Here is a 15,062-nt window from a genome sequence, read left to right as displayed (position 1 = left end):
GAAATACGTTTTATTAAGAGAAGACTTAGACGCCCCGATTAACCTGCAGGACAGGACAGGTAGTTTAAATTGCGGAAAGGCATAAATAAGGCACTAAGAGTTACTCGCGAATATACAATTTTATTATTTGATGAAACATTACTATAGTTGAAAAAAAATTTTTTTTAAACACACAGCTTTAATCTTTGTGACACGGTTACCGGCTGAAAGCCACTTTAGTTGAAAAACGGCTGAAGGCCAATAAAATAGTTCAAATGGCTCTGAGCACTATGGTGCTTAACAGCTGAGGTCAACAGTCCCCTAGAACTTAGAAGTACTTAAACCTAACTAACCTAAAGACATCACACACATCCATGCCCGAGGCCGAATTCGAACCTGCGACCGTAGCCGTCGCACGGTTCCGGACCGAAGCGCCTAGAAATGCTCGGCCACATCGGCCGGCGAAGGCGAATAACTTGAAACGCAAGCATAATCAGAAATTTAAAAGGCAAGCCTTTTCTTAAAACAGTTCTTTAGTTAGGCTGAAGGCCCAAAGAATCAGACGCTTCAAGATCAAAAAAGTTTAATTCAAATCGGCTGATGGCCTACTACTTAAAACTCCATACCAATTTTTTTTTAAAATCCCGAAGGCCTTACGTGAAACATTTCTTTAATTTAGGCTGACGGCCTTAAGAGGAAAAAAAACCCAAACTCAATACCGGCTGAAGGCCCAACACTTAAAATTCAACAACACAAAAACCTTTAAAATGCCAGAGGTCTTAAGTGATACAGTTCTTTAAATTAGACTGAAGGCCTAAAGAATCTTACGCGTCAAGGGCAAAACAACCTTAATTATAAAAAATCGGCTAGAAGCCATACAAGTACAAACAACAAGAACTAATTTAAAAAGGCAGTACACCCAAGGGCGCTCAGGTGTTTGAGGGTCGGCCTAGAATTCAAACACTAACGCTCGCTTAAGTGAGATAGGCACTCGGGCCACCCATTCACGATCTGACGACAACCCAACCGACTGACAGTCAACGTACCCATCGACAAGGTAACTTCCACTTCACCCGACCAGGGTACCACAGCGACTTCAACGGAACAACATAGAAGATATTGGCGCCCACAACCAATCATACATGAAGCTGTCAAACTACACACCATGCTGGACAGCAGCATCACGATGAGGAAGCTACACTGGCCGAAATTCACGTCAACGGCCAAGGCAGGTAACAGGAACTTAACGGCCACAAGGCAGAAGATACCGCTGGTGCACTTCGGTTCAAATAACCAAATACAGTGAAACTCCACCGGAGGGTGGCTAGAATTTTCCAACTTGAAAACCACGTTGTTGCTCACTGGAATATCCCAACAGCCGACAACGAGCTACAAACGACACAATGTGGACAGTTTTAACTTGGTGGTAGATTAAATCAAAACTCAACTTTCGTGTCCAGGGACGGTGAGCTACGGTCCTCGTAGCAATGGGAACAGCCTCACACACTCCGACACTGCATAGAGACAGCCAGCGGCCCCGGCCAAACAACATCCCACGGAGAATTCCTCGCTACACCACGCCAACCGACCAAGTGGTCGCGCACTGCCCAGCCGGAAACTATAAGCGCAATGTCAATGATAGTTCAAGATGCGAATATCGATACACACCGCTGCTGCCACCCGCGGAACGAAGGGATGACAGCACAATCGCAATAACCGCGAGAGACTAAACACAGAATCGCAACGAAGTATCATGAGCCAGCCACGGCTCAAAGATGCTCTCTTGGTGAAAGTGATTCTGACGCTGATGCTCCTGCGGCAGTTATGAACAATAGACAAAACCGATAAGTCTGCCAAATATTGAGACAACGATGAAGAAAATGTACTCGCCCACGGCAGCACTGCTCAATGGTGGAATTCAATGGTCCTTAATAGTAGAGGACAGCCGGTTGCCGGTTAAATTGTAGTAGATATTCCCAGAGAGTAGAAATATAGAATGAATGGCTTTATGAATAACTAAACTACGTGAACTTTATACAAAGTCTGTTGATCCGGATCACTTTGAAGTTTCATCATGGAAAACCGTCCATCACAGTTTTTACTTAGCGTCCAATTCTGGATTATTAATACTAGCAGAAATAAATAGCAGACGTTAAAATAAGTTCATTTCGTATATCAGAGTACCGTTTCGTTATAAAATATTTTACATTCAGCCAGTGCCTCCAGGAAATAATTGTGGGTCACTGTGACCGTGGTGTACATGTCGTGTGACGAATTCAGAGATGCATGCTACTAGGGTTACAAAAAACTAAAGATTCACGTGCGCTAAAGGACATAAACAAGGAATATCAGAACCTACTGCAGTACTCACTCTCAACTGTTGACGTTGGGATTACGTGACGCAGTAAAGAAATAAAGTACTGGTAGGGCACCTAGAGGGAAACCGTCCTGTGGGGAGACTGAGGCGTAGATGGGAGGACAATGTGAAGGCTGATTTAAGGAGTATTGAAGGTGAATGGAAGGAAATAGCCCAAGACAGCAGACGTTGCTGCGGTAATGGAGTCTCGAGTCCGGTATGACCAGGGAGTAAGTAAGTAGGTAAGTAAGTAAGGAAATCATGAGCGTAGCAAGACGGGCAGGGTATCATTCTAACGACGATACGGATCGTTAAATTACTAAATACACCGACATTGACGAGACAGACTGTTACTTCTTGGCACCTGGAAGCAATCAAATGGTTCAAATGGCTCTGAGCACTATGGGACTCAACTGCTGAGGTCATTAGTCCCCTAGAACTTAGAACTAGTTAAACCTAACTAACCTAAGGACATCACAAACATCCATGCCCGAGGCAGGATTCGAACCTGCGACCGTAGCGGTCTTGCCGTTCCAGACTGCAGCGCCTTTAACCGCACGGCCACTTCGGCCGGCTGGAAGCAATCATTTCCGAAACGGGGAAGCTGGTCGGCTGTTCGCATGCTGCTGTTTTATTCACGTATAGATTAAGGTTGAAGGACAGTGGAACCTCGAATAGCATATAGACCGTTAGACGTCCACACCTCATTACTGAACTCTTAGGTCGAAAGCTTGCCCACTTTTCAATGCAGGATAGCTAGCGATCTATGGTAGGTCTGACGACAGACTAAGAAACTAATGCTGTGCTAGTGTTCAGCACCATAAATTGTTGAATATATATGTAAAAATCTCAGGAATGTATTTTATTTCGCTACAATGGAAATTTAGTATGCCAGTTTCTTTGTGTTCTACCAACACTAACAACAGTTCCGCGACCTCACTCAGGAACTGTTACATGTAAGTCATACCACTGATTTTCAACAACACCTACTTCTTCTTTCCTTGTGGAACATGCAGAAAGTTGTCAGCTGAAGGGCAAGGCGCCTGGCCCAGATGGCATCACAGCAGAGGTGGTACAATTCCTGGTCCCCCAGCTGGTGGCACCTCTCACAAAGCTATACTACGAGTGCTTCAGGCTCGGGAAATTCCCCCAAATCTGAAAAGAAAGCCAATGTAGTGATAATTAAGAAGGGCCCAGACAAAGCCCAAAAGATGCCAAATCGTACAAGCCCATCCGTGTACTGGACCTACTGGGGAAACTTTTTGAGAGGTTGCTAGCAGACAGACTGGCAGCACAACGGGTACTGTGTGGGATGAGTGACAGGCAGTTCGGTTTTCGGTCGGGAAGATCGGCGTCTGACGCCATCGTCCTTACGGTGGAGGTCTGTGGCTCAGCCCCACACAAATACGTGGTCGGCATGATGGTGGATATCAGTGGCGCCTTATATACCCTGTGGTGGCCCTCGCTCCTCTCCCGCTTGCGGGAGAAGGAGTGACCAGTGTCGCTATATGGCTGTCACGAGCTATTGTGAGGATAGGGAGGTCTGGCTAATCTCCCCTAGCGGGAGAAGCAGTAAAAAGATTACAAAGGGGTGTCCACAGGGATTTGTCCTGGGGCCACTCTTTTCTGATATCAACATGGATTCCGTTTTGGACAACCTGAAGAACAGCGACGATGTGCTTCTGGGCATAGCCTACGCAACGACTTCCTCCTGCTGGTTGGCTGTCGAAATCGCGAAGACCTGGAACCTAAAACTGAGAGGGCCATATCTACGTTGAGTGCATGGTGCCGCACTGCCAAAATGAAGACCTCACCAAGTAAGTCCACATACACTTATTGAAGGGAGAACTAGTTACGAATCCGAAACTAAGAATAGATGGCTCACCAGTTATTCGGCGCCACGAGGCACGATACTTAGGTGTAGTCGTCGACAAGAGGTGGAGTTACACATCTCACATTGGCACTCTAACACAGAGATCCTTAGAAACAATCAACAATCTGATAGCGATTGGACACAAACGATTACACCTGCCACCAGAATTAATAAAACTATATCACAATAGTATTTTGACGTCAATTGTAGGATACGGGTACGGAGTCATGCCTGCCATGGATCTAAGAAGAGTGCAGCGAAATATGCTCCTGCGATCAGTAGGGGCACATAGATCAACTCCAGGAGGAGCAATAACAGTATTAATGGGGCTTTGTCCACTCGACATAAAGATCAGGGAACAAGTAGCATGGTACTGGGTCAAAAAGGGAAACTTTGACAAAATAACTGAATTAATGGAGTTTCACGTGGGGAACAATCTAGAAATCAGACGTAGGGGGCAGGAGTTTTGGCAAGAACAGTGGGACAATGAAGACACAGGTCGTAGAACATATGAACTACTGCCCAACATCAGGGAGCGTCTACAGTTAAAACACTTCAAGCCATCAAGAGGGCTGCTGCACTTCCTTACGGGACATGGACCCAGCCCAGCATATCTATGCCGGTTTGGGAAACGGGCTACACCAACGTGTGACAGTGGGGCCGCACCAGGCACCCCAGAACATGTGGTGTAATTACGACAACAGTTACCAAACTCTGACACGTATCACCTGCTGAGGCATGAGGACCACTTCCCAATCCTGAACAAGTTAGCTAATGAAATATCACACAAAGTCATAAACAAATTTCTACGGAACAATAACTTACAGATCATATCTGATCACCTGACTAGACTCTGTGCACCTGTCCTGTTCCAGTGAGGCATCGACTTGGCCAGTCGCTTAATGGCTGGGATCCACCACGCCTGGAATTAGGGGGAGGTAGCACCTGTTACATGATTCTGACACTCACCGGACTTGACATAGGACTAAATATAAGGTTAGATGTGGGATAAGCTAGGATAGCAACATTAGTGTAGTACTGCAGCGATTAACCACTCTGGGCCAGTCCGGTGCCAGGGGCATGCCCACCGGAATTAGCTCAGTGAGCACAGCAAACTAATGCTAATTTATAAACACGCTGGCACACCTGTTACGCTTTACATAGAGCAGACTAGCATAAGTAGTAGACATAGTCAAATACTGGTAACCTTAGGACATAGCAGTAGTGCTCATAGTGGAAGACTAATAGAACTAACATTCTTAGTATAAAAAGCTGCAGTTGCATTCCATTAGTATCAGTTAGGACCCTCTAATGAATTAGGTGGTGGGTTGCTTATGTATCATGTACTGAAGGACAAAGAATTAAAAAAAAAAGTTTTCAGTTGTGTCTGGCTTGAGGTCGAGTGAGCTGAGCGCTGAAGCAAGCTTCGCTGTTAGTCGGACTCTTTACGGTGCGTTTTGGTGTGGGTCAGTCCATTCCAGCGCGCCGTAAGGCACGGAGACTCGCACCAGGGTGTATCGCTTCTGGTCGGGCGTCCCGCGAAATGCCTCACAAGGGGAAGTGATGCGTCACACATAGTCTCTCCTTCCCAAGTGGCTCTTTCCGTCTTCCCATGGTGCCAATAGTCAAGCTCAGCATTTCCCGGGCCCTCCCGGAATTTGCCTTGCATCAAAAGGGAGAGCTCCGACTCAACCCGATGTGAAAACAATGGATGCGTGGCACAGGGAGAGCTTTGGCAATGGACCTAATATCAGTCCCTCCGTGGGGGGGGGGGGGGGATGGGGGGGGGGGGTTGAGTCCGGCTGCTAGGGTGCGAGGGGTGTTGCTCAATCTGTATGCGACCCCTTTGTGCTGGGCGGCTGCTGCTCCTCTCTCTCTCTTTTCTGTAGGGCACAGACTAAAATGTGCTCTGCATGGCCGGTCGGGGTGGCCGTGCAGTTCTAGGCGCTACAGTCTGGAACCGCGTGACCGCTACGGTCGCAGGTTCAAACCCTGCCTCGGGCATTGATGTGTGTGATATCTTTAGGTTAGTTAGGTTTAAGTACTTCTAAGTTCTAGGGGACTGATGACCTCAGAAGTTAAGTCCCATAGCGCTCTGAGCCATTTGAACCATTTTTTTTTGCTCTGCATGCCGACGACATTGTTTGTCGGCGTGGGATCTCGGCGCGAGTCGGCAAGGGTGCTTCGCCGCGCCCCTGGTTAACCGGGGCGTTTTCTACCAAATCGCCTGGGCCAGGTTAGCTGGGTGCAGACCGCCGAACGACCGGGTGACCGGCCCACCACCTGAGTAGGAGTGGGTCCTTGGCCAAGAGGTGGAAGCTCGGGCTAGTAGGCGGCGAAGGGCGAGTGAGAGGTGCATCCACCTCTCTAGAGTGCGGGGTGCACTTGCCGGGGAGCGTTGAGTATAATCTTCAACGAAGGGGCTGCCGATGTGGACCAGTGTGCTGGCGATGGCGTGTTGAAACCGGTGGCTCGGAAGTGCCCTTGGCCTAGGGACGAGGTCGGTGGGCAAGCTGCGTTTTGTACATCCCACCCTCTCCCCACCCCCATGCCAGAGGAGCCGGTCAGGGGCAAGAGACAGGCTCCCATCTTTGTATCACTCGTTAATGAGATGGCTGAAATTGAAACGAGTAAGTCAAGGGCGCCTAAACAGGCATCTTTGGCGTCTACTCCATCTCCTCAGGATAGGGTGGGCCAGGCAGAGAATGAAACCGTCACCCAGAGACACGCAAGAACTACGCTGCTCTTAAAGCAAACTATCAAAAGTTGTAAAATCAGTCAAGCGGCTTTGTCTGTTATTAAAATCGAGTTGGCTGCATGGGCTATAACCAATACAAAACTTAGAGGCCGCACCGTAGCATTAGAGAAAGAGAACGATGGATTAAGGAGGCAACCTACTAAGACCTCGGCATGTGTGGCTGCGAAATCGCCAAATAAGCCACAAATGACAAGAGACACGATCGAAAGAGTTACCTAGCTGCCAGACACGGCGGTCTTCCTTAGCACCCTGCCTGGCCAAATACTAAGAAAAATACAAGAATTATTGACAACTACAATTGATCCTGCCAAAGACAGAATTAAAATTAAAAGGGTTAAACCAAGCGGAAATTCGGCAACTGTAGACGTTGCCACCGACGACGATGCCGTGCTGGATCCCAACGGCCTCGTATCACTAGCAGTCGAGAAGATATGCATCATATCTGCATGACTGTAACGGATCGTGCAACCACGTCTCGATCCCAGAGTCAACAGATGGGGACGTTTGCAAGACAACAACCATCTGCAAGAACAGTTCGACGACGTTTGCAGCAGCATGGACTATCAGCTCGGAGACCACGGCTGCGGTTACCCTTAACGCCGCAACACAGACAGGAGCGCCTGAAATGGTGTACTCAACGACGAACCTGGGTTCACGAATGGCAAAACGTCATTTTTCGGATGAATTCAGGTTCTCTTTACAGCATCATGATGGTCGCATACGTGTTTGGTGACATCGCGGTGAACGGACATTGGAAGCGTGTATTCGTCATGACCATACCGGCGTATCACCCGTCGTGATGGTATGGAGTGCCATTGGTTACACGTCTTGGTCACCTCTTGTTCGCATTGGTGGCACTTTGAACAGTGGACGTTACATTTCAGATGTGTTACGACCCGTGTTTCTACCCATCATTCGATCCCTGCGAAACCCTACAGTTCAGCAGGATAATGCACGACCGCATGTTGCAGGTCCTGTACGGGCCTTTCTGGATACAGAAAATGTTCGACAGCGGCCCTGGCCAGCATATTCTCCAGATCTCTCACCAATTAAAAACGTCTGGTCAATGGTGGCCGCGCAACTGGCTCGTCAAAATACGCCAGTCACTACTCTTGATGAACCGTGGTATCGTGTTAAGCTGCATGGGTAGCTGTACCTGTACACGCCATCCAAGCTCTGTTTGACTCAATGCCCAGGCGTATCAAGGCCGTTATTACGGCCAGAGGTGGTTGTTCTGGGTACTGATTTCTCAGGATCTATGCACCTAAATTTCGTGAAAATGTAATCACATGCCAGTTCTAGTATAATATACTTGTCCAATGAATATCCGTTTATCATCTGCGTTTCTTTTTGGTGTAGCAATTTTAATGGCTAGTAGTGTATATGAGACAATGAGGGCACACAACTTCGAAGACATAAAGGATGAGGAGTTCAAAAATTCTTTCAAGTTGAGATTCAAAATGGGGCCTCGGGATCGTGATGTTGTTCCTCTCGTTGCCGAGGTCACCGAACAAATGTGGCAAAAAATGTGGACATTGGGCAGACTAAACGTAGGTTTCCACGTGGTAAAAACGAGGGATTATATCGTGGTACCTCGTTGCCACAATTGAGGTGACCTGGACCACATTGTGAGGCACTGAACTAGGAGGTCGGTGTGCTCGAAGTGTGGTAAGAGTGGTCACACTCGAAAAGATTGCAGCGCAGCTGAAATTTGCAACTCATGTCAAAGTCGTGGAAAGAAATTCTGTGGAGCCACTGGACAGAATTGCCGCACCTACAGAAGGCTTGAAGAAAATCTCAAGGACTGATTATGGCTAAGAAGAGTGCAGTGACCAGGATGCCACGGCGAAAATCCCCTATCTAAAGGAGGAGGGACGCCGTGATGGCAAACATATTTAAAGAATTCCTAAGGTCACTTTCGGGAGCTGCCAAAGTTGAAACTGTGGATAAAGGAATTCAGGGTTCCATACGATGGATATAGGTATTCAAAAAGATCTCCCCCTGAAGATCACAGCTCCCTCCTCCCAAAACAGGGGAATGAAGCCGATTAAAAACGAACAAGCAAAGTAGAGCGACAGCCACTCTAAGAATCAAAAGTAACCAGCTCCAGTGCATACTCAACCACACAAGACACCTCTATAATCAGGTTACCGCCTGTCGACCCAGTTAGAGTGTACCCCAACATTGATTACACTATGCAGTTGGCAAGGATGGAGCAGCCGACTATCCTGACCACTGTCTTACGACATGTGGTCCGGGTGGGACGTGAGAACGCCAGAAAGGTCACATTTTCGTTAATGGAGGCTGTAGACAGAATACAGCTGAAGTCAGTGAATCTCCCCACCGACTTCAGAGCTCTGCGGGACTTACTTAAAAAAGGTTTTGAAAGACGTTTAGAGAAATTTGACCTCAATGATATCTACACTCAGTCAGTTCCGTCAAATGGTCGTATTGCCTTCGATTAGAGCAAGACCTGACCTGGTGGTAGACTACATGCTTACTTTCCATAATGACTAAAATAGCTATTGGACAACTGAAAACACATAACAGCATACTGGTGATGCTGGGGCTACGAACGGAGGAGGAGGAGAGGAGGCTTGATGTGCTCTGCCTACAGGTGCCATACTCTCAAGCTGGGAAAATATCTTTCGCTGCTGCTACGTGGCAGGTTGGCAGCAGTGGGGATATCCCCAAAGCAGCAATGGCAGCTACAAACAAAGCCCTATGCATAAAGACACTTTCGCAGCACTCCAACAGTCATTGCAAAGTCGTGGAGATACAGTCTCCTGCGGGGGTCATAACTCTCGTTAACATGTACTTCCAGTATGGAGACAACATTGAACAACACTTACATCACTTGACAAGAGTAGCCACGGAGTTGCGGGGGCGAAAAATAGTCATAACAGCTGACGTAAATGCAAAATCCCCCCTATGGTACAGTGGCACAACAGATGAAAATGGGGGAAAAGTGGAAGAGACGATCATGGCTCTACAACTAATCGTGGCTATTAAGCCTAGCAATCCTCCCACCTATGCGGCGGGAGGGGGGCAAGGGACCAACACCAATGTGACTTTAGTCACGCCGAATGTCGTAACCGTGTTGCAAATCTGGGAAGTTGAAGACAATGCCACTATTAGTGATCACAGTCTCATTACCTTCACTTTAGGAGACAGAGAGGGCCACTGGGTGCCTAGCGAGGGAGTTCGACATTCCTCCATTGCCAGAACGTGACGTTCATCAGGACCTGGACGTAGACAAGAGGGCTGAGGAGCTGGTGAGTGCAATAACCAGAGCAGTGAAGGCAGCCGTACCAACTAGGAGAAGGGCCATGGCGGCCTCTCTGTCACCATGGTCAGCTGAACTAGAGGAATTGCGTCAGTCAGTCAGAAGGCTGAGGAGGCACTACCAGCACAGTATCATCTGGTGGGAAAAGCAAAGATGGTAGTTGCTACCCTGGGAAGCGAAAGAAAAGTTTCAAAGTGAACTTCAGGCGGTCAGGATACAAGGTTGGGGAAGTATTGTATTGAATCAATTAGTTTTGGACCGATGGAGTGTACCCTATAAGCTAGTTAGGGAAAAGATCCACTCCCCAATGATGTTATCAACGATCAGGCATGGGGACGGGATGAAGGAATCCTGGCAGGAGACTGGCGAGGTCTCCCTCCGGTCCCGGCTGCCTGATGACGTTATGATGGAGGCACTGAAGATCAGCACCAATTACGGAATGAAGATCTCGACAGGCACGCAAATGATAGGGCAGTCTACCCCTTTTCTGAAGAGGAGGTGGCTGCCAACATCAAATCTCTAAAGAGGGGGAAAGCTCCCGGACACGACGGCATTGTGGCAGAGGTGGTGCAGTTCTTAGCTCCCTAGCTGGTAGCTCCACTAACGCACCTAGCCAATGAATGCCTCAGGCCGGAAAGATTCCCGAAAATCTGTGAAGTCGCTAATGTGGTAATCATTAAGAAAGGCCCATATAAAGACCCAGCTGAAGCTAAGTCCTGGAGACCCATTTGCTTATTAGACGTGTTTGGAAAACTCCTAGAGAAATTGCTAGGTGACAGACTGAGTGCACACCAAATGCTGTGCGGGATGAGCAGCAGGCAGTTTGGCTTCAGGCCTGGGCGATCGGTAACTGATGCAATCTCCCTCGTGACTGAGGTCTGCGGCTTAGCCCAGTACAAGTACGTTGTTGGCATCATGGTCGACACCAGTGGAGCCTTCGACAACCTGTGGTGGCCTTCGCTCTTCTCCTGCTTGCGGGAGAAAGAGTGTCCAGGGCCGCTATATGGTTGCCTGAGGAGCTATTGTGAGGATCACGAGGCCTGGCTATCATACCCTAGCAGTAAAGTTGAAAAACCTTAACAAAGGGATGTCCCCAGGGTTCCGTATTAGGTACCCTATTCTGGGACATCCACATGGAGCCACTTCTGAACAACCTGCAACAGAGTGAAGAGGTGCTAGAGGTGATAGCCTACGCTGATGACCTCCTCCTGTTGGTTGGCGGCCGGAACCGCGAAGACATTGAGCCGAAAATAGAGAAGGCAATGGAAAAATAGCAACTGTGGTTCCGAAATACCAAAATGTCAGTTTCACCATCAAAATCAACTTGCCTTCTGCTAAAAGGACAGCTGGTGAGAAATCCTACTGTGAGAATAGAGGGCTCACCAGTCCTTAGGCGACGTGAGACACGCTACTTGGGAATTATCATCGATGAAAGGTGGTACTTCGGAAGGCCCATTGAACCCGTGACCCAAAGAGCATTACAAGAACTAAATAACCTCATCTCTATGGGCCATAAGGGATTTCACCTTCCCCCTCACCTGATAAAACTGTACCACACTAGCATACTAACGCCAATATGGCTCGGGAGCTGGGCATACAGTCCCACGAGGTAGGTGCCCGCCATGGCAGCGAGAAGACTACAGAGAAACATGTTGTTAAGGTCTGTGGGGGTTAGAGGACATCTCCAGGGCGGCCGTAATAGTGATAATGGGGCTCTGTCGTCTGGATATCAATATCTGTGAACAAGCCGCGTGGTATTGAGCTAAGAAAGATGATGATATAAAAATAGAAGACATTTTGGGAGTTCGGGTTAGGGACAAGGGTGAGATAAGGAAAAGAGGCGTAGAACTATGGCAGGAATCATGAGAAACGGACGAATCTGGCAGAAGAACTTTCCAACTCTTACCAAATATTAAGGAGAGGCTAGGTATGGGATATTTTGAGCCTACCCGGGGTTTGATCCATTTTGCCACTGGTCATGGGACCTATCTGACATATTTGTGCCGGTTTGCGAAGAGGTCTACGCCCGCGTGTGTTTGCGGCGCATCAGATGCTACTCCCTACCATGTGGTTTACAAGTGCCCCCTTTTCGATGATGTAGCAGCTACTTTACGACGGCAACTACCAAACAACGATACATACGAATTGTTGAGACACGAGGAGCCATTCCAAACCTGGAATAATCTGGCTAACGGGGTATCACCAAAAGTTCTGACAGCATATTTGAGGGACATTCGTGATCAGTAGCAAACTACCGAACGCGTCCTAGTACCCTAATCCTTTACCACCTAGGCATAGACAGGTCGACTTGTAAGTTGGAATCCGCCACGTGCAGGGCTAGGGGGAGTGGGGCACATTAACTTCACAACAACGACATGCACCGGACTTGACCTAGATTAGTTAGTAGTTAGTAAGATTTAGAAATAGAAACCGGAATAGGAACCTGCAGCGATTAGTAATTTAGGCCTGCCTAGTGTCAGGGACACGCTCATCGGGATTAGCTCGATGAGCAAGGCACTGCAGTAGGTTTATATCCACACTGGGCACCTGTGACGCAGCAGGCAGTTAAGATTAGCTATAAGTAGGTATTAGTGTGTATAGTTTAACATAGTACTTAAGTTTGCCCATTAACCGGTAGTGTCTGTAGCTTACAAATGAAAATGTAATTAGCTGCTAATAACAATATTGCAACACTTAGGACCCACTAATCATTAAAGTGGTGGGTTACATTTGTACAATTACAATCTATTGTGAATAAAGAACTTTTTCTTTAAAAAAAATGGTTGTCAGTTGTGAAGTGTCAACACGTCATTCAAGTTACGTTGACGTGAGTCAATAATATAGAAATCTGACCCATGTGTAAACAAGAGAAAGTATGATGGTAATTATGTTAGGTGTGGATTATCACATATAGGTGAGAAGGACTGCCCAAAACCGTAATGTGTTGTTTGTGGTGACATTATTGCTAACAGTAATCGGGAACCAACTCTGCTTCAACGCCTTTGAAGAAATGAAACCTAGCCCACGTAAAGAGATCTGCTGAATTTTATACACGAAAGGCTAACAAGTCGAAACATGATTTAAGTACTTTGTATCACTGCAAACGGTGACAATGAGATGGCTCTTCAAGGGTCTAATTGCGTTAGCTGCATACCTACTAAAACTGTGAAACATCTTTCAATAGCCGAAGATTTAGTGCGGCCATGTATAAATAATATAGTACTGTCCATGCTTGGAGAATCTTTCACAAGAAGAGTCAGTATGGTATCATTTTCCGACCGCCGGATTAAAGACACGTCAAATTATGCCGACACTGATTTTTTGGAAAGAGTTCGTATCAGTTCTTCATTGGCGATCCATCTTGACGAATCAACGAATGTTTCCAATTTAATTATTTCGTTACTTTTCTTATTTTTGTATTAGGAGTCTCTAGAAGAGAAGTTAGTACTCTGCTGATCCTTCTGAGGACTACGAGGGGAGAACTAATTAATGTGAGATCGTAGGCTTTCCTGGCCTAATAAGTCTTTAAAGTCAGTTCAGGTTTGCTGCCGGATCCTGAAACCAACTCGATTCGATATTTCGGCTGTCCAACAGGTCGCCATCGTCAGGAGAATGCTGCTTCTGCTGATGAGTCCCGCTGAGAACTGACGCCAGCCTGACAATCGACGCCCTATATAGGCCACCATGCCGTACACGGGGCATGCGCCGCCCATCACAGTTGCTGCCCTCCAAGACTGGGCAGGGGGCGCCATCCTTAGTAGAACACGAGCGGCAACGATATGTCGTACTGAGTGACGATATTCGAATACTCAGATTGGCCACACCGAGGAACGTGGGATAGTGCAGGATTCCACGCTCTCCTAAGAGGAAACCCATTGGCTCTGTTAATCAAATTATCCGCCAAACTTTTTTCAATTGCTTCTTTGTATACACTGTTCCAAAACCCGGAAGTGTTGGCAACTATTACAGTTTCGTCCAATTTCATACTGTGTTCCTCATTTTAGGTGTTCTGCTACTGTCGATCTTCCCGGCTCTTGTAGCCTCGTTTGACGGTGATGTTCCACACTACCAACATGAACTGTGCGAATCGTACGGCCGATTAAGCCTTCACACATATACACAGAATTTGGAGTACACCAGGTTTCTTACGTTCCAAATCGTCTTTAACAGAGCCGAGTAGTGCTCAAATCTTAGAAGGTGGACGGAACACACTCTTAATGTTAAAATGCCTTAAAATTCTTCCTGTCTTAAATGATATGCCCCCAGCATAAGGGATAAAGGCCAACGAATTATGTTCCTCTTCATGCACCAAACAATGCGAAGGGGTTCTTCTACGCCCTGTTGTTAGTAATTTGGGTGCGCCCACTTATAACCTGGCGAAGTATTTATAATCTTCTTCAATAAAATTCTTCAGGGTATCAGGCAGCATCGTCATAATTTAAAATGCGCCAACGTTTCGGCCAGCGTTGCAGCTAGCCTTCATCAGGGCCTTACGTTAACTGCTAAATGAACACACTTGGTTCCTTAAATAGCTGCACGAGAAATCCGTGTCGTTACTTGATTGGCTGTAAAAGGAGGAGGAGGAGGGGTGAAAGGTATGCTTTATTGGTGTTTCCTTTATTATCTGTCATTGGCTGAAATAGCTGTTTTCTATTGGTCTTTATATTAATTCACCCCATTGGAGGAGACGGACGAATAGCGAACAGGTGATGGCTGTGACGTCACACTGTTTCCATGCTGTCCAGAAGCCGGCTGCGGCGTGCCATTGCTTTGTGTGCTCGCGACCACTACTGCGGCTCTCCGCGTGTCT

Source organism: Schistocerca americana, chromosome 7 (assembly GCF_021461395.2).
Source record: "Schistocerca americana isolate TAMUIC-IGC-003095 chromosome 7, iqSchAmer2.1, whole genome shotgun sequence".
Classification (NCBI taxonomy): Eukaryota; Metazoa; Arthropoda; class Insecta; order Orthoptera; family Acrididae; genus Schistocerca; species Schistocerca americana.
Note: the sequence above shows the minus strand (reverse complement) of the source record.